Genomic DNA, 24,782 nt, shown 5'->3' on the forward strand with positions numbered 1-24,782 from the left:
GAATTGTCCGGTTTTAAAACAGGTACAATGGGAGCTGCCCATTCTGAACATTTCACGGGTTCCAGAATGTTCTCTCTCAAAAGACGGTCAAGCTCAGCCTCTACCTTCGGTTTCATGGCATGGTCGTTGTTTAAAAAACCTTGGCAGTGCCTCCTTGTCTACATACATCTTAGCTGGGGGGCCATTAAATGTGCCAAGTTCTTCCTTGAACACGTTCTCATGTTCGATCAACACTTCTTGCAAAGACAATTGTTTGCCTCCCTCTAGTTGATTTATTGCTCCCCAATCTAATTTAAGTTCTTGTATCCAGCCCCGACCTACCCGATACTACAACTACAGGTAGCTGTTCCACGGTGTCCCTGTGTTGCACAGTTATAGTAGCTGTACCCAATGTCACCACTCGTTCACCAGTATATGTTTAAAGCTGTATAGAGCAAGACTTTAACTCTGGAACTTTTGCACGGTTCCACAATCTTAAGTACTCCTCCCTGTTCATTATGGTTACGCCGCACCCTGTATCCACTTCAAAGATGACCTTAGAGTCATTTACTGTCAGTTGCAAAGTGATAGGATCCACTTTTGGAATGTTCTCTACCATACCATGTATTATGAACATGTCATCTTCTTTCTCAGCTTCTCCGCTGATGTGATGTGCTCCCTGTTTTTTCACTTCTCTTTCTAGGTTGTGCTTTCCTCCCCCTTTTGGTTTGTATTCCTCCACGATTGCTTTTGCCCTGCATGCACGTTTTATATGTCCTTTTTTCCCACACTTGTGGCACTTTTCCCCCAGAAACCTGCATTCCCTCGCCAGGTGATCGCCATTGCATCTATAACATGCCTTCACATGCTCACGTTGTGGTTTCTGACTCATATTTAACTTGTGCACATTAACCTGACTTCCAACTTGCTTTGTAGTAGCCCAGTCTGAGCCTTGTATTTCTTTTACATCTCAGTTCGCTGTCTCTATGGCTTGAGCAAGTTCCAATGCTTTTTCATATGTAAGCCCAGTCTCGGACAATAATCTCCTCTGCATTCGATCATCCATTATCCCGCAAACAAGCCTATCTCTCAGCATGTCTTTCAGGTTGTTCCCATAATTGCAATCATGTGCCAATTTTCTCAACACCGCTACATAATCCAATACAGTCTCTCCCGGTTTCCTGTTCCGTGAATTAAATTTGAAATGTTGTACAATCTCACTCGGTCTGGGATTGAAATGTTCCTTCAGTAAGGCCACTAATTCAGCAAATGTACTGTCTTCTGGCTTTGCAGGACTGCATAAGTTTCTCATTAAACTATACGTCTGACTTCCCACGGAAGTGAGCAAAATAGCTCTCCCTTTTCTGACATCATCTATATCATTTGCTTCAAAAAAATGCATCAGCACCTCGCAGTACTCAACCCAGATCTGAGTCTGAACATCAAAAGCAGAGATCTTTCCTACCATAGCAGCCATGATCGGTTATTCAGCGCTCTTTTATTTTTTTTCTCCGTCACGATGTAATCAGTTGATCCTTGTCGCCAATATGTGATATCCGAGTGGTAAGGTCAGAAACTGAGAGAAGCGAGTTATTAGGAACCAAACCCAACTGTTTAATTCTACGGTGTAGCAGAGAAACATCTCTTACAGGCTGCAAGCAAAACACAGTGGCCCAGAAATTCGGTTCGGGGGCTTCCCGCGGGTGCAAGCCCCCGACCTACACTTACATATCGCGCTGACATTTGAAGACTGGGCCTGCGTGGATTTCCGGTCTGTGGCCCGGTTCAGCTCCCGACGTGCTGTGCGTGCGTGATCCAGCAGCGTACTTAGTGTGATGAGCCGACTGGGATCACGTGAGCACTGGGCAACCAATGGGAGTTTACAAAAGTCCATTCATGAGTTAGACATAAGACCTGTCAAGCTCATGAAAAGTCCGGGCACCCAAAACACTACTTAAACTTTAAATAAAAGTTAAAAAAGCATTCCAATAATTAAATTAACTATTAATAACTTTTAAAAACTATTTTAAACAATTATTCAAATTTCTGGCAATTTTTTTTTCCAAGAAATCGTGTCCAAAAATACACTTACCTTACTGTAAATTCTTTAAAAATAATAAACCTGTGGAAAAAAAATTCTAACTTTAATTATTAGACCACTTACCTTATAAAACTAAGTCCTTACATCTGCTTTTTACATTCGTAAAAAGTGGAGGTCTTCACGCACGGACAAACCTGTCAAAAAAACCGAAGTTCAATGCGTACGTGCTGCCTCAAATGTCGCAAGGGAACGGCCTCTTAACCCCTTGGTTCAGATTGAGGAAATGCCGGTTTTCCGCGCATGCGCTGTGCATGCTGAAACCCGGCACTTCTAACGGGCCCACGCGTGAGTACCCCGTCCGTACTCTTGCATTGGGACCGGAATTACTGGGCCAGTATTTCTTACTGCATGAGCACCAAGATGGAGGAACCCCTCTGAGTCAGACCCATAATGCAATGCCACATTACCATACTAACTGGTGTACCAGGACATTACCTTAAACACTGGTGAATATGATCCCTTAATCTTTGGCTCCATCTGGTGGATAACTCAAACATTACATCCCAGATTACTATAGTCTGCAAGAAGCCTTGCTTCTTCTACAGACTGCCAACCTTTTGGCCTTTGCAGCATGAGGGACCTGGAGGCAGAATAAGCAGCGGGAGACCTAAGTCTGCTCCCAGATTTGATGATGTCGTCCTGCAAGCTTTGGTGGAGGGAGCAAGAGCTAGTAAGGAGGTGCTCTTCCCTTCTTCAGGGAGGAAGAAGCCTCCCCAGCAAGCGAAGGCTGTGTGGATCCAAGTGACCCATGAAGGTCAATTCTTTGTCGCTGATTCGCAGAACCTGGCTTTAGTACAGGAAGAGGTTTCGTGACCTTCTGCGCACTGGAAAAGTGAGTATGACTTTGCCATCACCCTCAATCTGATCCCCATTGCCTCTCCTCACCAGCACTCAGCTTTAGCAACCTCTTCCTCCACATCCCACTTGACACTGACATCCCTGCACCCTTACCCATTCCCCCTCTCTATGGTCACATTCACCTAACTATTCGACTATGCAGCCCTCATACTCCCTATCTCTGTGATGCTATGAAAACAACTTACAAAACACAGGGAGGGCCCTTGGTCTTGCCACCTCACTCCATCTTTGTCTCCATCCAAGCATCTATGCTATGGATTCTCTACACTCACTCCTTCATTCTCACTCAAACTCCACTTGTCTCCCTCATTTGCAGGAAAAGAGAGCTCACAATAAGAGGGAAAGAGTGAGGACAGGAGGAGGTCCACCCTCAGTAGCCCACCTCACCCCTTGGGAGGAGGCGGTCCTGGAGATCGTGGGACTCAAGGACGATGCGCAAGTGGGGGACGGATAGACGGGTGCATCAGAGAAAGCTGGTGACAATAGTTTTTCATCTCTCTCATTGACATTGCATGAGTTGCTGACAATGATTCTGAAGATCTAACAGATGGACTTATGATCATCTGCAATATGCAATGTGCATGTAACCTTGGCCTCATATCTCTGATTCTTTCCTTTACTCCCCCACAAGACCACCACAAGCACCTGTCCCCAATAGCCAGGAGGAAGAGCTAAGTGGGGGGGATTATAGAGGCAATTTAGTGGTTGTTAAGGGCCTATCCCGCCTCTTGGAGGTGGGACGGAGACGGGATCAGAAACCACGCATTTGGGAAAATTGCTTGGAGGCGAGATGGAGGCTGTAGTGTATGTACCTTTAAGGGGAGAACTACTTTTTATAGCTCCTGTATACTGTAGTACCGGCAGTGAACACACCTGTATATAAACCCTGAGTAGGGATCTGTACTGTTAGTTTTTAGAGTAACCCTCATCCAGTAAACACCTGTTGTTTGTTATCTGCAGTCTCTGTCTATTTATTGAAGGACACCATATATCAAGATACACGGATTTAACAGTGGCAACGAGAAGTGGATTCAAACCTACCTGAAAGGAAAAAAAAGAAGGCCGAGTCCAGAAATACGGGCGTCGACCATCTAGAGAAGACTTGAGCATCGCAGAGGAGGCTGTTAAGAGCTGGGCTTGGTTCTCCAGTCACGACGATCCAGCGCAACGGGCTGGCAACAGGTACGGCTCAGACACATCCTGGACAGCGATGGCACAGATAAAGGCCGAGTAGCGTCGACGGGGTAAGAGAGAGGGTAAAGCGCACAGGGCGCAGCCGTGGTTGAAGACAGAGCGGCGTCGACGAAAACAAAAGAAAAAAAGAGAGAGAGGGTAAGGCGCACAGGGCGCAGCCGGGGTTCGGGACCAAGTGGCGTCAACGAGAGAGGCACGCAGGAAAATGCGCAGAGCGCAGTCAGTGATCAAGGGCCGAGCAGCGTCCGCGGAGAAGAAAGGGAAGTGTGGGAGACGCCATCTGAGCCGCAGTGGAGAAGAAGGGAGAGCGCGGGAGACGCCATTTTTTTTTTTAGCCGCAGCGGAGCAGAAGGGAGAGAGCGGGAGATGCCATTTTGTTTGAGTCGCAGCGGGGAAGAAGGGAGAGCGCAGGAGACGCCATTTTGAGCCAGTCTAACCACACCCAGGGATGCCAAACAGTGGCAGTGTCACAGGCGAATGAAGTGCCAGATGACAGGAAATCGCTGGTATTGTTGAATTCAATGGGTGCAAAAACGTATGGCTTGCTGCGAAACCTAGTAACCCCAGAGAAGCCAGTGGAAAAGGATTTTGAAAACATAGTGTCAATACTACAGGGCCACTTAGACCCCACACTGCTGCTGATAGCAGAAAGATTTAAGTTTCACAAAAGGAACCAGCATAAAGATGAAAGTAATGCTGAGTTTTTAACGGAACTGCGCAAGCTATCGAAACACTGCCAGTTTGGAACGGGACTAGCAGATACTTTAAGGGACAAGTTTGTGTGTGGGCTTCAAAGTGAAGGAACCCAGAAACGGCTTCCATCAGAAAAGGATCTTACGCAGGACAAGGCTGTCAGCATGGCAGTATCACACGAAGCAGCAGCACGGGGCGCTGCAGAGATACAACGGAGACCGCAAGAATATGGCACAAATGAAATGTCATACGGAACAGTAAAGTGCTATCGCTGCGGCAGAACAACGCATGACCATAAGGATTGCTGGTTCAAGGACCAAGTGTGCAGGCAGTGTGGAAAAGTAGGACACATAGCAAGAGTCTGCAGGTCGGAAAAGAAAACCAGCAGCAAGAAATCCCCACAGGAGAAGTACAAGAAGGTACATAAGGTGACGGAGAGTAGTTCAGACGAACTGCAGAGTGACACAGACTCCGGAAGCAAGGAGCTGGGTTGTCTGAAACTACATAATGTGATCAAAACGGAGGATCACCAAACGATCTGGGTCACGCTCAAGATAGCCGGAGTCCAAGTGAAAATGGAATTGGACACAGGATCAGCCCTAACAGTCATAAACCGAAGGGACTACAAGCGGCTATTCTCACATATACCCTTGAGAGATACGGAGATTGTCTTCAAGACGTACACGGGGCAAAAAGTCTACCCCAAAGGAAAAATAAGGGTGAACGTTATATATAACGGCAAGGAAACACCAAAAATGGACCTATATCTATTGCCAGATGGAGGACCACCATTACTAGGACGTGAATGGATCCGGAAGATACAGCTAGATTGGCATTCTATACAAGCACTGACTGTAGATGCCAAAAAGGATGACGACGTCACACCTGGACGACTGTCCAAAATGCTAACTGACGCACAAGAAGTGTTCCAGGAGGGACTCGGAACACTGAAAGGCATAGCAGCGACGATCAAAATAGAGGAAAATGCAAGCCCAAAGTTTTTAAGGCCAGACCGGTACCTTATGCGATCCGCCCAGCCGTCGAAGCAGAGCTGGAAGGTTTGGAACATTCAGGAGTACTGTCCAAAGTGGACTGGAGCGAGTGGGCTACACCCATCGTTCCTGTAATGAAGAGGTCGTTGAGTAATACGCCTGGGGAACCAAAGAAGGTTCGCATCTGTGGGGACTTTAAGGTGACAGTGAACTCAGTCCTTCACACTGTACAATATCCGCTTCCGCGGATTGAAGATATTTTCGCCTCGCTATCTGGAGGGAAACGCTTCACTAAGATTGATCTGGCCCAGGCGTACCTGCAAATGGAGGTAGAAGAAGCCTGGAAACAGTACCTCACGATCAACACTCATAAAGGTCTCTACCAATACAACCGGCTGGTGTTCGGGGTAGCATCAGCTCTGGCTATTTGGCAAAGGGCAATGGATCAAGTCCTGCAAGGGATTCCAGGGACCCAGTGTTATTGGGACAACATCCTGGTCACGAGCAAAAATGACAGTGATCACCTCGCCAACCTGGAGCAGGTGCTCACTAGATTGAAGGATTATGGGCTCCGAGCTAATCGCCACAAATGCGAGTTTTTCCAGAAGCAGATCTCGTATTGTGGCCACGTTATTGATGAAGAGGGGTTACATAAGTCCCCTGAAAAGATTGAGGCAGTAGTCAAGGCTCCAGCACCGGAAAATGTGTCACAACTGAGGTCGTTCCTCGGGTTGGTGAACTACTACCATAAGTTCTTGCCGAATTTGTCTACAGTACTACACCCACTGAACACCCTACTGCAAACGGGGGTACCATGGAAGTGGAATGACGAATGTAAACGAGCTTTCCAGAAGTGCAAAGAATTGATCACATCAAAAGAGGCGTTGGCTCATTTCAACCCAGCACTACCAATTCAGTTGGCGTGTGATGCATCACCGTATGGCATTGGAGCGGTGCTGTCGCTCAAATTCCCGGACGGCTCGGAGAGGCCAGTAGCCTTTGCGTCTCGGTCACTAACCTCAGCCGAGCGTAACTACGCCCAGATTGACAGGGAGGCCCTTAGCCTAGTGTGGGGAGTAAAAAAGTTCAACCACTATCTGCACGGGCAGAGGTTCACCTTGCTGACTGACCACCAACCACTTGTCTCCATCTTTAATCCAAAGAAGGGCATCCCGGTGATGACTGCGCAATGGCTACAAAGATGGTCCCTTTTTCTAGGGGTGAACCAATATGAAATCGAGTATTAGGACACGAAGCAGCATGGAAACGCTGATGGGCTATCACACCTGCCACTGCCTACTGCGGAGGAAGCACCAGCAGTGGACCCTGTCGAAATATTTTATTCGATTATGATTGAACGCTTGCCAGTAACTAACGCTGATATAGAGAAGGAGACCCGAAATGGCCCGACACTGTCTCGGGTATATGACTTGACGGTGAAGGGATGGCCAACACATGGCGACTCATTGTTGCCAGCATTCTCATCCAGAAGAGAACAGCTGTCAGTATGCCAGGGGACCTTGATGTGTGGATCCCGAGTGGTAATTCCACCCAAGTTAAGGGAGAGTGTGCTCAATGAGCTTCATGAAGGCCATCTGGGTGGGGTGAAAATGAAAAGCCTTGCTAGGGCTTATGTGTGGTGGCCGGGGATCGATCAGCAAATCGAGGACCTGACAAAGAGCTGCTGAGGATGCCAGAAGGTCCAAAATGCACCACCACATGCCCCTCTACACCCATGGGAGTGGCCCTCATCTCCATGGCAACGGGTGCATATTGATTTTGCTGGTCCATTCATGGACTCAATGTTTTTAATAGCCGTGGATGCGCACTCGAAATGGCCTGAGGTGATCAAAATGTCCTCCACCACCACGGAGAAAACTATTGCAGTCCTACAGACCATATTTGCCAGGAACGGCTTGCCAGAGCAGATTTGCTCTGATAACGGACCACAGTTTATGTCCGAGGAGTTTCGAAGATTTATGAAAAGGAATGGGGTAAGGCATTACACATCCGCCCCGTATCATCCAGCCACAAATGGATTGGCTGAGAGGTTCGCACAAACCTTTAAAAAAGCAGTAAGGGCCATGTGCGATGACGACATTCCACTGCAGCATAAGGTGGACAATTTCCTGTTAGCCTACAGAAATGCGACACATGCAGTCACCAACCAGGCCCCAGCCATGATGTTCTTTAACCAAAGGTTGAGATCCCGTCTGGATTTGCTCAGACCAAATGTACGAAGAGATGTTGAGAATAAGCAATTCCAGCACATCAATGAGAAGCCGACAAGGAGCTTCAATGTAGGGCAACCAGTCTTGGCCCGCGACTACCGAACAGAGAAATGGCAACCAGGAATGACATGCACACGGCAGGGGCCACTAATGTACACAGTGGATGTTGGGGAGAACATTGTGAGACGCCATGTCGACCAGATCCTAGAGTCACAGGAACGAGTCAACCCCAGGTCTCGCGTACCTCGTGATGAACCCGACATACAGGTAGCATCTACCCCAGAAACAGTAGCATCGGAAGCTGATGAACCAACCGACGACAGGGGGCCAGAATCGCCTCCGCACCAAGAGCAAGACACTCAGGAAAAGCGCTCTCCAGAAAGGATCAGGAAGCCGCCCCAAAGACTGAATTTATAAATGGACTATTTGCAGTTAATGTTGCATGTTAAAAGTGTTAATTGTCAAATGAATGTTATGGTACTGTTAATCTAAAAGGGGAGGAATTGTTGTGTATGTACCTTTAAGGGGAGAACTACTTTTTACAGCTCCTGTATACTGTATTACCGGCAGTGACCACACCTGTATATAAACCCTGAGTAGGGATCTGTACTGCTAGTTTTTAGAGTAACCCTCATCCAGTAAACACCTGTTGTTTGTTATCTGCAGTCTCTGTCTATTTATTGAAGGACACAACATCAAGATACACGGATTTAACAGAGGCGGGGTCGCACCCGCCCGCCACTTTTTGCAATTTTAACACCCCACACGCCTCCATTCCCGCCTCCTCAGGCCTGGCAAAATCCAGCCCTTAGTGTCAGCCGTGGATCAGTGGGTAGCACTCTTGCCTTTGAGTCACAAGGTTGTGGGTTTGTAGTCCCACTCCAGAGATTTGAGCACAAAAATCTAGGCCGACACTCCAGTGCAGCGCTGAAGGAGTGTTGCACTGTCGGAGATGCTGTCTTTCGGATGAGACGTTAAACCGAGGCCCCATCTGATCTCTCAGGTGGACGTAAAAGATCCCATGGTACTATTTCAAAGAAGAGCAGGGGAGTTATCCCCGGTGTCCTGGCCAATATTTATCCCTCAATCAACATAACAAAAATAGATTATCTGGTCATTATCACATTGCTGTTTGTGGGAGCTTGCTGTGCACAATTGGCTGCCATGTTTCCTACTAATTTCGAAGAAGAGCAGGGGAGTTCTCTGTGATTAAATATTCCATTCACCACTGCCTGTGACTGAGATTGGTTTCAGTGTCATTTCCCTTCCCCCAGACCTCATTGTATTGTGTACTGGAATGTGCTGTATTGTACACTGGAATGTGCTGGAATGTGCTGTGTGTAGGGCTCCGCCCATACCTGGCCCCGTTTGTAAGCTAGCTTCAGTCTGGCCTCAGTCTCCAGAAGGAAGACATCTCTCTCTCTTACGTGTTACTTTCTAAGTTAATAAAAGCCTTGTTTTTGTTCTGCTAACTTCGAGTCTCGGAATTATTGAGGCACATCAATTTTATTAACTTATTTTTCAACACTATGGATCAACTCCTGAAACCCGAACGTTTGGATTTGGATCAACATGCTCCGGACGCATCAGCACGCTTCGGACACTGGTTTGAGTGTATGGAATTCTTCCTGGACAATTCCGCAGCCGTCAAAGACGCTACGGACGCTGCGAGGATGAGACTCGGAATTCTGCGGAATTGGGTAAGCCACCGGGTTTACCCCCTCATCCAAGATGCCGAGACGTACCTGGCCGCCTGCGACATCTTAAAGGCGCATTACCAGCAGCCTACGAATGAGGTGTATGCTAGGCACCTGCTCGCTACCTGCGCACAGCGACCTGGGGAATCGGTGGAGGAGTTCCTAAGCACCCTGAAAATGCTTGGCAAAGACTGCAAGTGCCGAGATGTAAAAGCTGCAGTGTACACTGACGAGCTTGTTCGCGATGCCTTCATCACAGGCCTCAGCTCCACTTACATCCGGCAAAGACTGCTGGAAAAAACGGGGTTGGACCTGAAACAGGCTGCGGACACCGCGCGATCCCTGGATGTGGCCCAGAGAAACTCGGACGCCTACTCTTCAGCCCGCGCCGTCCACGCCGCCACGTGTGCACCGAGGGCGCCGCCATCTTGGAAGGCATCTTCCCCGCCCGACAGCCCGACACCGGCTGGGCCCCGCTCTCCCCCCAGAAGCCCTACGACAGCCGCGACGCGTCAGGGACCCAACTGCTACTTCTGCGGGCAGCCAAAGCACACCGGAAACCTGTGCCCGGCGAAAGGCACCACCTGCTTTAAGTGCGGTAAGAAGGGGCACTTCGGGAAGGTGTGCAGAGGGAACCCCGCCGGAAAACCAACCGCCGGAAAACCCGCCACCGCCGCGTGTGCGCCGTGGGAGCGGCCATCTTGGACGCCATCTTGCCCGACCTCGTGGGGTCCGCCATCTTGTGAGCAGACAGCGTGGACGCCATCTTGTATCGATCAGGGCCCTACAGTGGCATCGGTCACAGTGGACCAGACCAGGCCGCACCCGCTATCCAGATCAATGGTGGACATCGAGGTAAACGGGTGCCGGGTTAAATGCTTAATTGACAGTGGAAGCACGGAGAGCTTTATCCACCCAGAACTGGCACAACAACTCTCCCTAAAGGTGGTCCCTACTCAGGGTACCATCTCTATGGCTGATAAAACCCAGACATCGACCATTCTGGGTTACTGCACGGTACAATTGTGCGTTAACGGAACTGTATATGATCATTTTAAAGTATTAATCATGAAGAACCTATGTGCGAGCGTGATCTTGGGCCTGGATTTCCTGTGCAACCACCAAAGCATCACGCTCAAGTACGGTGGGTCCCAGCCGCCCCTCACAGTGTGCGGTCTGGCTACCCTGAAGGTAAAGCCACCTTCGCTATTCGCGAACCTTACCCCTAACTGCCGGCCAATAGCGACCAAAAGCAGGAGGTACAGCTGGGAGGACAGGCGGTTTATCGCGACCGAGGTAGACAGGCTCCCGAAAGAGCGCATTATTGAACGCAGCAACAGCCCGTGGCGCGCCCAAGTGGTAGTGGTAAGGGGTAGCGAGAAGAAACGGATGGTGATCGACTATAGTCAAACGATCAACAGGTACACCCTACTAGACGCCTACCCGCTACCCCGCATATCAGAAATGGTGAACCAAATCGCCCAATACCGGGTGTTCTCCACCATCGACCTCAAGTCAGCGTACCACCAGCTCCCTATCAGGCCAGAGGACCGCCCGTACACCACCTTCGAGGCGAACGGACGCCTCTACCAATTCCTCAGAGTCCCCTTTGGGGTGACGAATGGGGTCTCGGTCTTCCAGAGGGAGATGGACCGCATGGTCGATGACCACCACTTGCAGGCAACCTTCCCCTACCTCGACAACGTCACCATCTGCGGTCACAACCAGCAGGATCACGACTCGAACCTCGAGAGGTTCCTGAAAACCGCACAAAAACTCAACCTCACCTACAACGAGGACAAGTGCGTTTACAACACCACGCGCCTCTGCATACTAGGCAGCGTGGTGGAGAATGGGGAAATCGGGCCAGACCCCGACCGATTGCGCCCCCTACAGGAGCTGCCCCTGCCCAACACTCCCAAAGCCCTGAAAAGGTGCCTGGGGTTATTTTCTTATTATTCCCAATGGGTCCCCAACTACTCCGACAAAGCCCGCCCCCTCTTGAAAGCATCCTCTTTCCCGCTCTCTGCTGAGGCCCACGCCGCCTTCAAAAGCATTAAGCAGGATATTGAGCGGGCCACGCTACAGGCAGTGGACGAGAACACTCCATTTCAAGTGGAAAGTGATGCGTCTGACTTCGCCTTGGCGGCCACCCTCAACCAGGCGGGGCGGCCCGTAGCTTTCTTCTCGAGGACCCTCCAAGGGCCCGAGATCAGACACTCCTCCATGGAAAAGGAGGCCCAAGCCATCGTGGAGGCAGTGCGCCACTGGCGCCACTACCTAGCCGGCAAACGCTTCACCCTACTTACCGACCAGCGGTCGGTAGCGTTTATGTTCAATAATAAACAGAGGGGGAAGATTAAAAATGATAAGATTCTTAGGTGGCGGATCGAGATCTCCACCTTCGAGTACGACATCATTTACCGGCCAGGGGCCCTTAACGAATCCCCTGATGCCCTCTCACGAGGGATGTGTGCCAGCGCCACCGGGGATCGGCTACAGACCCTCCACAATGACCTCTGCCACCCAGGGGTCACGTGGCTGTTCCACTTCATAAAGTCCCGTAACTTACCCTACTCGATTGAGGAAGTTCGGTCCCTGACCAGGAACTGCCGCACTTGCGCTGAGTGCAAACCTCGGTTCTACCGCCCAGATAGAGCCCACTTAATCAAAGCTACATGGCCCTTTGAGCGGCTCAGCTTAGATTTCAAGGGCCCCCTCCCGTCCGTCGACCGCAATGTTTACTTCCTGAACATTGTGGACGAATACTCCCGGTTCCCATTCGCCTTCCCCTGCCCAGACATGACCAGCGCCACGGTCATTAAATGCCTCAACAGCCTGTTCTGCCTGTTCGGTATGCCGAGCTACATCCATACGGATAGGGGGGCGTCCTTCATGAGTGAAGAGCTACGCCAGTACATGCTGTCCAAGGGGATCGCCACGAGCCGTACCACCAGCTACAACCCCCGGGGTAACGGCCAAGTGGAGCGAGAGAACGGGACAGTATGGAAAGCAGTCACTCTAGCTCTAAGGACCAAGGGCCTCCCTATCTCCCGCTGGCAGGAAGTCCTCTCGGATGTGCTCCATTCGATACGGTCGCTATTGTGTACGGCCACTAATACCACGCCTCATGAACGAATGTTTGTCTTTCCCCGGAAATCCACCTCAGGCGTATCCATGCCATCATGGCTCTCCACCCCAGGTCCGGTACTCGTGCGAAGGCGTGTGAGGGGCCACAAGACGGACCCTCTCGTGGAGCCAGTACACCTACTCCACGCCAACCCCCAATACGCATATGTCCGGCACGCCGACGGAAGGGAGGACACCATGTCCATAAAAGACGTCGCCCCAGCCGGCATCGACAACAACCACGGCAATAGCGGCAACAACGATCACAGCAACTCTTACCCACCCACTACTCTTTCATCACCCCCAGAAGAACACCGACCAACGGCACCCCCACCAACTACCCCTCCAACAACCCTGGCGGCACCCCCGGCAGAGACCCAGGAGGCTACCGGGGACACCCAGCCGACACCCGCGGCACCGCAACAGCCACGTCGGTCGCAGAGGACTATCAAACCCCCGAACAGACTAAATCTATAGAAGGGGTGAATGTGATGAAATATTCCATTCACCACTGCCTGTGACTGAGATCGGTTTCAGTGTCATTTCCCTTCCCCCAGACCTCATTGTATTGTGTACTGGAATGTGCTGTATTGTATACTGGAATGTGCTGGAATGTGCTGTGTGTAGGGCTCCGCCCATACCTGGCCCCGTTTGTAAGCTAGCTTCAGCCTGGCCTCAGTCTCCAGAAGGAAGACATCTCTCTCTCTTACGTGTTACTTTCTAAGTTAATAAAAGCCTTGTTTTTGTTCTGCTAACTTCGAGTCTCGGAATTATTGAGGCACATCATTCTCCCAGTGTCCTGGCCGAAAGTTATCCCTCAACCAGCATCACTAAAACTTATCTGGTCTTTATTACATTTCTGTTTGTGGGTGCTTGCTGCTGCATTTCCTACATTGCAACAGCGACTATGCTTCAAAAAATACTTCAACGTGCTTTGGGATATCCTGACGTTGTGAAATATAATTGCAGGTCCTTTTTTCTTTCTTGGTTACTGGTAGCTGCTTTCCACAGGAAAATAGATAAAATCACTGGCCTGGCAAACAATGGCCGAGAGTTTCTCACCACTCTGCCACCATAACTTCACTGGACTTATGGCAGAAACTCTGCTTATACACAGAAATGGGGTTTCTGTCACACTTTCGGCCAAATGATGGTGGCGGAGTGGGAGCAGCTCCAAGGACATTCTTGACCAATGCGTGATGTGCTCTGTGCAACTGTGAACTGAAGGCTGGGAGATGTGACAGTGAGTTCCCACACTTGCCTGTACAAGGCCTGTCACGTAAAGGTTTGATGCAGCTATATCTTGACAGCCACTGACAAAACTGCCTTGGTGCTGGACCTGAAGCAGGAGTGTGCATTACTCTGTAATGGCATCCTTTGAGAATCTGCACAGGCAGATATGACCCCTCATTTAAAAGGCCCTTTAATGAGCATTGCACGCAGGCTGCTGGTGTGAAAAGTGCTCCCTAACCACATTGCTATGTGCAGCAGCTGTTGTGCATCAGGCTCCCACACCTGATAGTACAGCGCTCCAGCAAGTAGCTGCGATGCTTCAACTGCTTTCCATCACAGTTGCCCTCACTAACTTCCCTAAATGAGCATTATTCATGTGAGCCTCGATAATGAGTATCAGCAGGCTATTCAAAAAGGGGAACCCTGTCCTCACCCAAAGTCTATAACATGCTCACTTCCAACAGGGGCGTGAAATTGTGTTCGGGAGCAGGTTTTTATTTTCTGCTTCAAGGGTATCAAGCCATTTGGGGGCACTCCTGCAAGTATTCCTATTAACAGACCTTCCTGGTCAGTATGGTTGCTCACTGAGTAATCAGGGAAGCTGCTATTTATCACTGCTCAATGAGGGACATTGAGAAAGTCAAGGTTCTCTCGGGCTGACGTGGTTCCCAGCAGAGGAGCAACATGACATGGTTCCCAGCAGAGGAGCAACATGACATGGTTCCCAGCAGAGGAGCAACATGACATGGTTCCCAGCAGAGGAGCAACATGACATGGTTCCCAGCAGAGGAGCAACATGACATGGTTCCCAGCAGAGGAGCAACATGACATGGTGCCAGCAGAGGAGCAACATGGCATGGTTCCCAGCAGAGGAGCAACATGACATGGTTCCCAGCAGAGGAGCAACATGGCAAGGTTCCCAGCCTTCCATGTGTGTCTGCTAATTGCATTTAGGGACAATAAACCAGCAGGCAGGATCAGCTGTGGCTGTTTGCCTTGTTTTCTCTTTCTCCATCTCTGCTGAGCACGCTCTTAATATAAATAAGCATAGAGCGAATTCTGAGTCAGTTGCGGTCAGAGTGGGCGTTGCTTTTTCATGTGATAAATTAATTTAGGGGGCTGGATGGATAGTTTTTGCAGCTGACTATAATGTGGAAAGTTGGGTTTAAGTCCAAGCTGATATTGTTAGTCTGCGTTACCTTAAACCAACTGACCAATCGAAGAGCATTTCTGTGGGCTAGCAGACACAAGTACGTAATGTTGGAATTTGGTTAATATATTATAAGCTTTGTTTTGCAATTTTTGCATATGCAAACAAGAATAAAACAAGGCGTTTTTGAAATTTGACATTAACAAATGATGACAGAGTCTTGTAATGATTCCAAGGACATCTGTTCAGACATGAGAGAATGATTTTTTATTAATAAACTTTGGACTGTTCATGAACTGAAAATGTTTTTTTCACTAAGAGATTTCCAGAAGAGAAAACCAAAAATGAATTTATTTCTTCAACGGCAACTGATTATGTAAAATTGAATATTAAACAACAGCTTTGTTCTGGCTATTTCTTATGTAGAAGTACAAATCATTTAGCAAAATCTGAAGACTTGCTGGATCCATAAGCAGAATATTGCAGTCTTTTTGACGTCAACATTACCAGAGACATAGGCCTAGAAATTGGCCTCCTTAGCGGCTCCAGTTATTGCCTCTGGGGGGCGATAACGGGGTGCTAAGCACCTACCGATGGCGTGGCGAGAAGATCGATTCCCGCTATATTCGGCGGGAGGTTTGCGACAGCGGTATGGTGTTGTGCCCCGCACTCCTTCTCCCGGAGATCATGACATCATCGCCGTGCACATTGCCCCGGTAGCGTCCCGGACCCGAACTTCGGTTCTGCCCCCTGCTGCATAGCTGGGCGATGACACCGGCAGCTGCAGGAGGTGTTCATTGGAAGGCCGGGCGCTTTGGGGGCGATACTTAAAGGCGAGGTGGCCGAGGTAAGTGAAAAAAATTCTGAAATGCTCTCTTTCTTTTTTTCCCCCCTTTGTCTTCACCAGCGAACGATCAGCCCGGCACTCTGCTGCAGTGCATCGGGCTAATCGGGCCGGATCACAGCTGCTGTCAGGGACCAGGTAAGTTTTGCCCTTGCAGAGCCTGCAGCGATGGCCCTTCCCTTTAAGGGAGGGAAGGAACCTTCCAACACGGCAGCGCTGCACGGCCCAGTGTGCAGCTCTGCACACCTACCGCCCTGCCTGCCTACCGCTCCCCCTGCTGCCCGTTATGCTCCAGGAAGGAAATGAAGCACTTGATTTAGCACACCACTTCTTTCCTGGCACGCAAAACTGAATTTGCCGATAATTTTTTCAACTTTATAAAGTTAGCGTCCCAAATGGGGCGATACCGAATTTCTCCCCCCAGAACAATGAAAGTGGTGAAACAATCATAAATCTGTTCATTACAGCACTGCCATTCCAATTGCAAATTTAATTTACAATGAGCGAAGCAGGTGCTGGGCCTGCCCTGCTCACAATTCTCAACGGCCCCTGCAGTCGCCAACAAAAAGTACGTTAATCATCCATGGAGCTAGAATGAGCAAGAGTGCTGCCCCGACTCCACTCTCCGCCAATGCCTCCCTCCCCTGTTCCCCGCTCCAAACCCCCTCCCAGGACTTACCTTTGGCCTGCTGCTAGCGAGGCATGTAGGGGTTCGCAAAAAAATCCCCTCAGTCCCCGAAGATCGGGAAATATTAATCTACATTGTGGAAATTGCCTCTGGGTTGGACAATGTTTTAAACATACCCAGAATTGCAGGGGAACTGCGTTGAGTTGAGCAGCACGTGGACAACACTGGAATCGAGGAACTTCATGGAAAAATTCGCACACTTTAAGACAGCACATTGTATTTTAAAAAATGTACTCTTGAGTTTTGAACTGTGTAAATTGCAAAGGGGTTTAAAAATGGCCGTCAGAAAAGCATGGCCAAGGACAAAAGAAAGCAGCGTGAGGATGTCTGTGAAAAGGGGAGGATCAAGCAATGGCAGTCAAATTCTGTCAATCAAAGAAAGGGAGTTTCCCTTCCCTACAGAAGCAATCTATGTTTGTTTACAGAAACTGCTGCAGGATGTTGACACAAGGATTAAACCACTTGAGGCTGCAGTTTCAGTGACCACAATGAATGAGTTTCTGTTTACATAGTAATCCAACCCCATTCAAAACCCATCAGGGTGAATGGAGATGGTTCGAAGGCTCAGCTCAAACTGAGGAAGGGAACAGTTTAAACTTAATGGGCTTGAATCACCCATTACCCAGACAATAGGGCAGTTGGATCCTTTTGTTTTAGCCCAGATGAACTTGGATTTGGGCGGGAACATTTCAGCCCCAGAATGTAGATACATTCAAACCACTCCAAGCTATATTCGAAACCCATTCCAGACAATGGGAGCAGTTTGGCCACTGGGAAATAGCCCGTTTGAATCAGCCAATCATGGCCTTTCTCTTGTGTATTCAAACTTTTCGGCGCGAATTTGCACACAGACCCTTTCAGCGCCAAAACAGCAGGAGCTCCCAGGATATAAAGATAGCTTCTCAGAAGCATCTCTCTCTCTTATTTCCTTGGACTGCAGGTGAGCTCTTCTCTCTATGGACCCCAGGTGAGCAGGTTTCTGACTCCTCAACAAGGCAATCGAGTAAGGAGTTAGAGGGGTGGTGATTTAAGGGAAATTGCTAAGATTGTAAGACTTACATTGTAGCCATTTATCCCTCGTTTTTGCCATCTGCCTTCCCCTGTTAAGCAATTTTACATTGATCGTGTGGTGTAGTTTCTTTATTGCTTTGATCGTGTAGTGTAGTTTATTTAGTTAATAAAGTTTGACTTTCTCGCATCCAGATCATTTTGTCCATTTTAATATATCATTAATTATAAGTTCCTCCAGTCAGAACTGGAAGGGTGGGTTTAGCGATTCGAAACCGTTGTTTGTTATAGGTCTCAGTGCAGTGGGAAAAAAGGCTGCCTGACCAGGTAAATTACCGTAAACCAGGTAAAGGAAGGTAAATTACCGTAAACCAGATAAAAGATGCCCCCCAGAGGCAAGTGGCTCAACATTCAGCATTTGTAATGCGCGAGTGCCTGTGAAGATGCAATTGGCATCATCAGCTGGTGCATATACTGTTAATGAGGCCGGAGGCCCAATTTCAGGCTGGCCTTGGGCCTCTTGGTTGGAGCACACTGTTTGCATAGCGCAGTGCCAAACGGGCCCAGACAAATTCCTACACCAATCTGTTCTTAGTGATGTTGGTTGAGCATTAAATATTTGCCAGGACACGAGGAGAACTCCCCTGCTCTTATTTGTAAAAAGAACTATGGGATCTTTTACATCCACCTGAGTGAGCAGTCGGGGCCTCAGGTTAACACCTCATCTGAAAGTCAGCATCTCTGACAGTGCAGCACTCCCTCAGTACTGCACTGAAGTGTTAACCTAGATTACATGCTCAAATCTCTGGAATGAGGATTGAACCAAAACCTTCTGATTTAGAGGCGAGTGCTACCACTGGACCAACTCTGACTCCACTAAACAGCAAAGGGCACAGCTTCAAACTTGCTTGAGGAGTGTTCAGGAGGCACTGGACCCTGCAAAATCATGCTACAGACTGAGATAGTTAAGAGGTAACGATGTAACATCCAACTGGAGAAGCCCAGCTCTCACTCCATTAACAGCACCGTTGAACATAAATGACCCAACATCTTTAAGCCCAATGACAGAAACTCCTTTTTCTGTCTCTTCAGCTGTGAGAAGTTGGCCACCCTGATTCTGGCTTATTTAAAAGGTCATGTCATATGTTCTTATAAGTTTAACATATTCACTTGATCATTTACTGCTGAACCACTTTATATCAAACAGAATTTAATATCAATTAAAACGGGGTAAGTTGTACAGATCAGTTGAAAGTGAGAACAGCCCTCACTTTAGTTGGAATCCCCATCAGATTACACTTTTAGCTTTCCTAAAGCAATACTAATAACTGAGAAAATCTGCGCAAATCACTAGTTAAAATATAATAGACTAAAGATAATCTGCTACACTGGGGAGTATTTTGGTTGTGCCAAGTACTTCGACACATTATTAACTGTGCACCTCCTAGAGATGTGATCCTATCGTGAAATCCAGCATCTGGTTTCTTTGACTGGAGCTATATGAGAAAAGGTAGACCCATTTTTCTTTTAAGTTTTATGAGTGATGAGGTTAGAGATGATCCCTGGTGGGCTGGAGGGGAGTATGGATCTTAGTCCCCTTTTGCCTGCATAACAACAACCATAGCACTTTGAAGAAATGCATTGCGTGTAAAGCACTTTGAGACTTTCAACATGGTAATGTCTTAAATAAATGGACATGCCACATTATTTTATTATTTGTTGGTGTGGCTTCAATATTTAGAATTCAGAATTGGACTTAGATTCAGAGGATATGAGTCTTGAACACTCTGAATTCAAACATAGAAGCTAAAAGGCTGATTTTAACCTGCTCGCCTGCCAGGAACGGGGTGGGTGGTTGGGTAAAATGGCAGCCAGGCACTTCCAGCTTTGGTCCTGCTGCATTTGTGCCCACCACCGTTTAAACAGTACTACTTTTGCAGTGCCCTCGAGCTCTGGTTCAGTCAGGTTATTTGCAGCGTCACAGAGTGTGAGGTGTAACATTGGGTCTCGCCCACTCTGATCTGCTGCTCTGCTCACAGTTTAACTTCCGCACTAAATAGTAGATTAGACTCATCAGTTTCATTCGCATAGACACAATTGTACTAAATTGAAAATATGTGAGGCAATGTGTGGTGCAAAAACAACAAAGAGTACTTACGAAATGCAACTGAAAATAAACCTTGCAGAATGCTTTGGAGGAAAGAAGGAAAGGGTTGCATTTATACAGTGCTTTTCACAGCCAATGAATTACTGTTGTTATGTAGGCAAACATGGGAATCAAAATGCACTTAGCAAGGCTCCACAAAACACATGAGATTACTGATCTGTTTCTGGTGGTGTTGGTTGAGGAAGGAATGATGGGAGAACTCCCTGCTCTTCTTCAAAAATGTGCCATTGGGTCTTTTGCATCTGCCTGAACAGGCAGACAAATCTTGACTTTAACATTTTATCTGAAAACAGCACCTTCACCAATGCAACATTTCTTCAGTATTACACTGAAATGCCAGCCTAGATTGCGTGCTTAATTCTCTAGTGCCACTTAAACCCATGACCTAATTTAGAAGTGAGAATGCTACCACTGAATCAAGCTGACATTTGAAGAAGAATACAGATCTAGCAAAGAAGCCAAAAAGAGTAAAATAGAAAACATCAGAATCCATTTCATTATCTGCAGCATAATTATTAATGTTGAATAATTAACAATTGTGTGCTAATGAAGCATAAGCATGCAGGCGTGAGGAACTATCATTCTGTTTAGGTGCTTTTATCTTGGCTTTTGTTTGATTTGGATTCCAGGGGCTCACAATCCATGAACTGGTTTCTGGCTTTTATATTTCTAAACCGGGTTTATATTACTAAACCACCAATAGAATTGTAGACCCAGTTTTTCAGGAATAAATGGCCTCTTTTATGAAGAGTTAGTTTTGAAGTGCTCAAATACAACATTTTATGGTTGAAATTGTGCAAGATGACAGAAAGGATGCCAGGCACCAGAGTCAGACTTCCCATTATATTGTCAACCATACCTGCCAGCCCTGGCACCCTTCTGCAGGCTTCAGGTCAACATGGAGCCAGTTGTACAAATATCCTCTTGCAGCAAGGACACTTACAGCCAAGCTGCACCACTATCACTAGTAGTCAAGGTCACTTTTCCCCCTCTGCCTGTTTCCAGTCTAGCATAGGGATCCCCTTCAATATTAGCCAGTGATGCTCACACATGTATCAAGCAGATGACTTATGCACAGGTCATCTCTTTTGCCAAAGCTGCCTAATCTCCAGCCATCTAATCGAGTATTCAGGTACTGCACCACTTGTTTCCATGTTTGCTTTCCCGACCCTTGGCTTTTACCAGCTACTTCTATTCCCCATACAGCTTATGTTAAGTCTGAAACTATTTTAGTCCTCATGTGCAGTCATTTATCTTTATGCTCCAAGCCCCTGGCCCAATCTGATCTGGAAATTCCACAAGGTTGGCTTGACCTGATATCAGCAATCACTATGCTTGGTGCATTTCAGGCCCATTGCTTGAGCGCTGGGACCAGGCATTTAATAGTCAACCTCTATCTGTTGCACTTCAAACAGCTAGGTGAGTCAGCCTTCACATTTTGCCATTGCTTGTGCTGCCCTTGCTGATGTTAAACTAGTGTGGCATTTTTCAACTATACAGCTGACTGAACACTTGATCAGTCAGCTGTGATATCCTTGCACATTCACTCAGCCCTGGTTTATCTGCCTCCTCACTGCTGTCACTGGGTCTCACTGGCTGCCTGTTCCTGTCACTCACGGCTACTGTCTCTGCTTCCACTTCAATTTCAACTGCTCAACCTCCACCTCCTGGCCAAGACATAAAAATGAACAAGAATATATTGGTGAGACGTATCACAGTTTGAGATCAGCAATGGATAAACTGTAAAATGTTTAATTAAAGTAAAAAAGGGCTCTAAGAAGAATGACATAAAATGAGAAATGGAAAAGAAAAGTTAGCAAAAGTCAAATAAAATTGCAGAATCAGGTACGAGAAGAACTTAATGTAAAGAAATTACTGCTGCAGTTGGCAAAATTTGAAAAGCCACTGCATTACACAGTTGATTAAACATTCCAACCTGGCAGTATGCTCACATAAATAAATAGAAACATAGAACATAGAAACATAGGAGCAGGAGTAGGCTATTCGGCCCTATGAGCCTGCTCCGCCATTCAATAAGATCATGGCTGATCCTCTATCTCAATACCATGTTCCCGCTCTCGCCCCATACCCCTTGATGCCTTTTGTGTCTAGAAATCTAACTATCTCCTTCTTAAATATATTCAGTGACTTGGCTTCCACAGCCTTCTGTGGTAGGAAATTCCACAGATTCACCACTCTCTGAGTGAAGAAATTTCTCATCATCTCAGTCTTAAATGTCCTACCCTGTATCCAGACTGTGACCCCTCATTCCAGACCCACCAGCCAGGGGAAACATCCTCCCTGAATCCAGTCTGTCTAGCCCTGTTAGAATTTTATACATTTCAATGAGGTCCCCTCTCATTCTTCTAAACTCGAGTGAATACAGGCCTAATCAACCCAATCTCTCCTCATACGACAGTCCTGCCATCACAGGAATCAGTCTGGTGAACCTTCGCTGCACTCTCTTTATGGCAAGTATATCCTTTCTTAGGTAAGGAGACCAAAACTGCACACAGTACTCCAGGTGTGGTCTCACCAAGGCCCTGTACAACTGTAGTAAGGCATCCTTGCTCCTGTACTCAAATCCTTTTGCAATGAAGGACAAAATACCATTTGCCTTGCTACCTGCATGTTTGCTTTCAGTAACTGGTGTACAATTACCCACTCAAGGCTATATTTTCCTTCATTTGTTAATATTAGTGAAAAAAATAGGTGCGAATATTGGGGTAGAGTTTCCGCTTTGGGTACAATCAGCGAAACGGGCACAATTTGCACCCAAAATTGTACCCCTTTTGAAGAGTGTTTTTTTTCCCCTCGAGTTTCCACTCAAACTCGTTTGCATATCGCCAAATGCAAAATCTGCCATGAACCAGCGCAGCGTTTTAAAATGTACCTTTCTTAAAATTTTGCTTTACAGAATATTCCTTGATATATTTAAAAGTGGTAACTTGGTAAAGTTTGACTAATTCAGCTGAATATGGGTTTATCTAAAAAAATAAGCATTTTCAATCGTGTAAATCCGTCATCTGTGAATAACCCGATTTTAAACTTCTGAAAATGACTTTAAAAAAAAATACAGACCATTTCCCAGTTATATTGGAGTGCATTAGTCAGTTTCTTAGTAAATAAAACAAAATTACATTCAAAAGCTTTTAAAATGTTTCTATTAGTCTCCTTGCGCCCAAAAGATCCAGCTTAATTTTTGAAGCCTCCTCAAAGGCCTGCAAATGAGCACAATTAGTGGGAACTCCCAATGGTAATTAATTAACCCTGGGGATGTTGCCAGTTTTGTGGTGTAGGGGGTGGCGGGTGACGGTGTTGCCTGGCACGTGCGTGCGCCCAGTCAGTTATGCCCCTGACTGTTTTGTGAGCGGTTCAAATCACTCCCACGCCCCTGGGTTCTAGACACCGGACTTAGGTACAAGGCGGCAGTACAGAGAAGACTCGAGTAGACAGGTAGTTGGATGCAAACAAAACCAAGATTTTATTGAAGAGGAAAACTTGATACAATCTTATGCAAAAATTACTAGTGTACACCTCTACAGGCAAAATTAAAAGAGAGTCATAATAATACTATACCTATACTTATACAGGGAATGGGGAACACACGGCACATCGAGGGAAAACAACTATCTTAACAATCTCCTTATCCTTATCCCACCCCCCTATACCTAACTAGGTTAAGCTATGAGGGGTCAGAATTCATGCTCACCAATCAAAAAGGGTTTGTTAGACTCAAAACAGCGGTTGGGTTCGGGGTTCGCCCTTGGTGCTCTCTGGAGCCTGCCGTCGTCACGTGGGCTCCGGGCGCTGCAAGGGCGTTGTCCAGGTTCGAGTACCCCAAAGTTAAAGTCTCTGCTTGGGTACTTTACCTTGCAGGGATTGTCCTTCGTCGACAGCCGACAGCTTGAGTTTGCATGAAGATAGCCGCAAGTTGGTTGAGGCTGACGGCCCAATGATTCGAAGCCTACCCTCAGTTGGTCTTCCTCAGTTGGTCTTCCCTCCTCCCCTCGTCGCGTCCCGCCTCGCCTGGCCTGAATTTATCCGTGTCCGCTCGATGTAACGCCGGGGCCGATGGAGTGGCAAAAGGTACGGGCAAAGGCCAGGAGGTAAGCGCGGGACGGGGAAAGAGCAGCAGCCACGAGGGCGGGCAGAGGGAGAAGAGAAGAGAAGAGCCCAGCAGCGATTGCTACCCGGGGCCTTCAATTATACCTTCGTTGAAAACCTTTACCTGCGCGCCAAATCAGGTTAGTTCTTTGTTTTAATTTTGGCGGGCTAGTTTAAAATAATGGTAGCAATTCATACTAACTGGTTTTTAGTTGGCCGGTAATCACATCTACCGGCCCGATAATTGACTTGTATTGTCCTAAAAGTGCCTTGATGGGCCTGTCCAGCCTCGATGGCTGTGTTAATCTGTTTCTGATAATATATGCAGACTGCTGATGGCCTTAACTATAGGCCTAACTGAATTTAGATTTTGTCTCCAATTCGGTCTAATGCATAATTCAGAGTCCTGTCTGGTTCCAAAATACAAATGCTTCTCTTCACAGAAAAACCTGCAGCTTCGGTTTCGATTCCTCCCAAGCTGTCTGTGTTGCAGAATCCATTTTGGAATCCCACAGGCTTTCTGCCACGAGGCATGGACACCATCTTGGGTACCCCTTTTAATTTAAACTGTCCATGTAGGGTCCCGTTTATTAATAACAGCCTTTGGGGAAATGCAGAAATTTTGCAAATCTTACACTCCCCCCTGTGATACTAAAACTTGCTTGAAGTATCATACATTCAAAGTGAGCAAAAATTTTCTGACCCCCAATG

Source organism: Somniosus microcephalus, chromosome 5, assembly GCF_052327205.1.
Source record: "Somniosus microcephalus isolate GS21.2 chromosome 5, FLI_Smic_1.0, whole genome shotgun sequence".
Taxonomy (NCBI): Eukaryota; Metazoa; Chordata; class Chondrichthyes; order Squaliformes; family Somniosidae; genus Somniosus; species Somniosus microcephalus.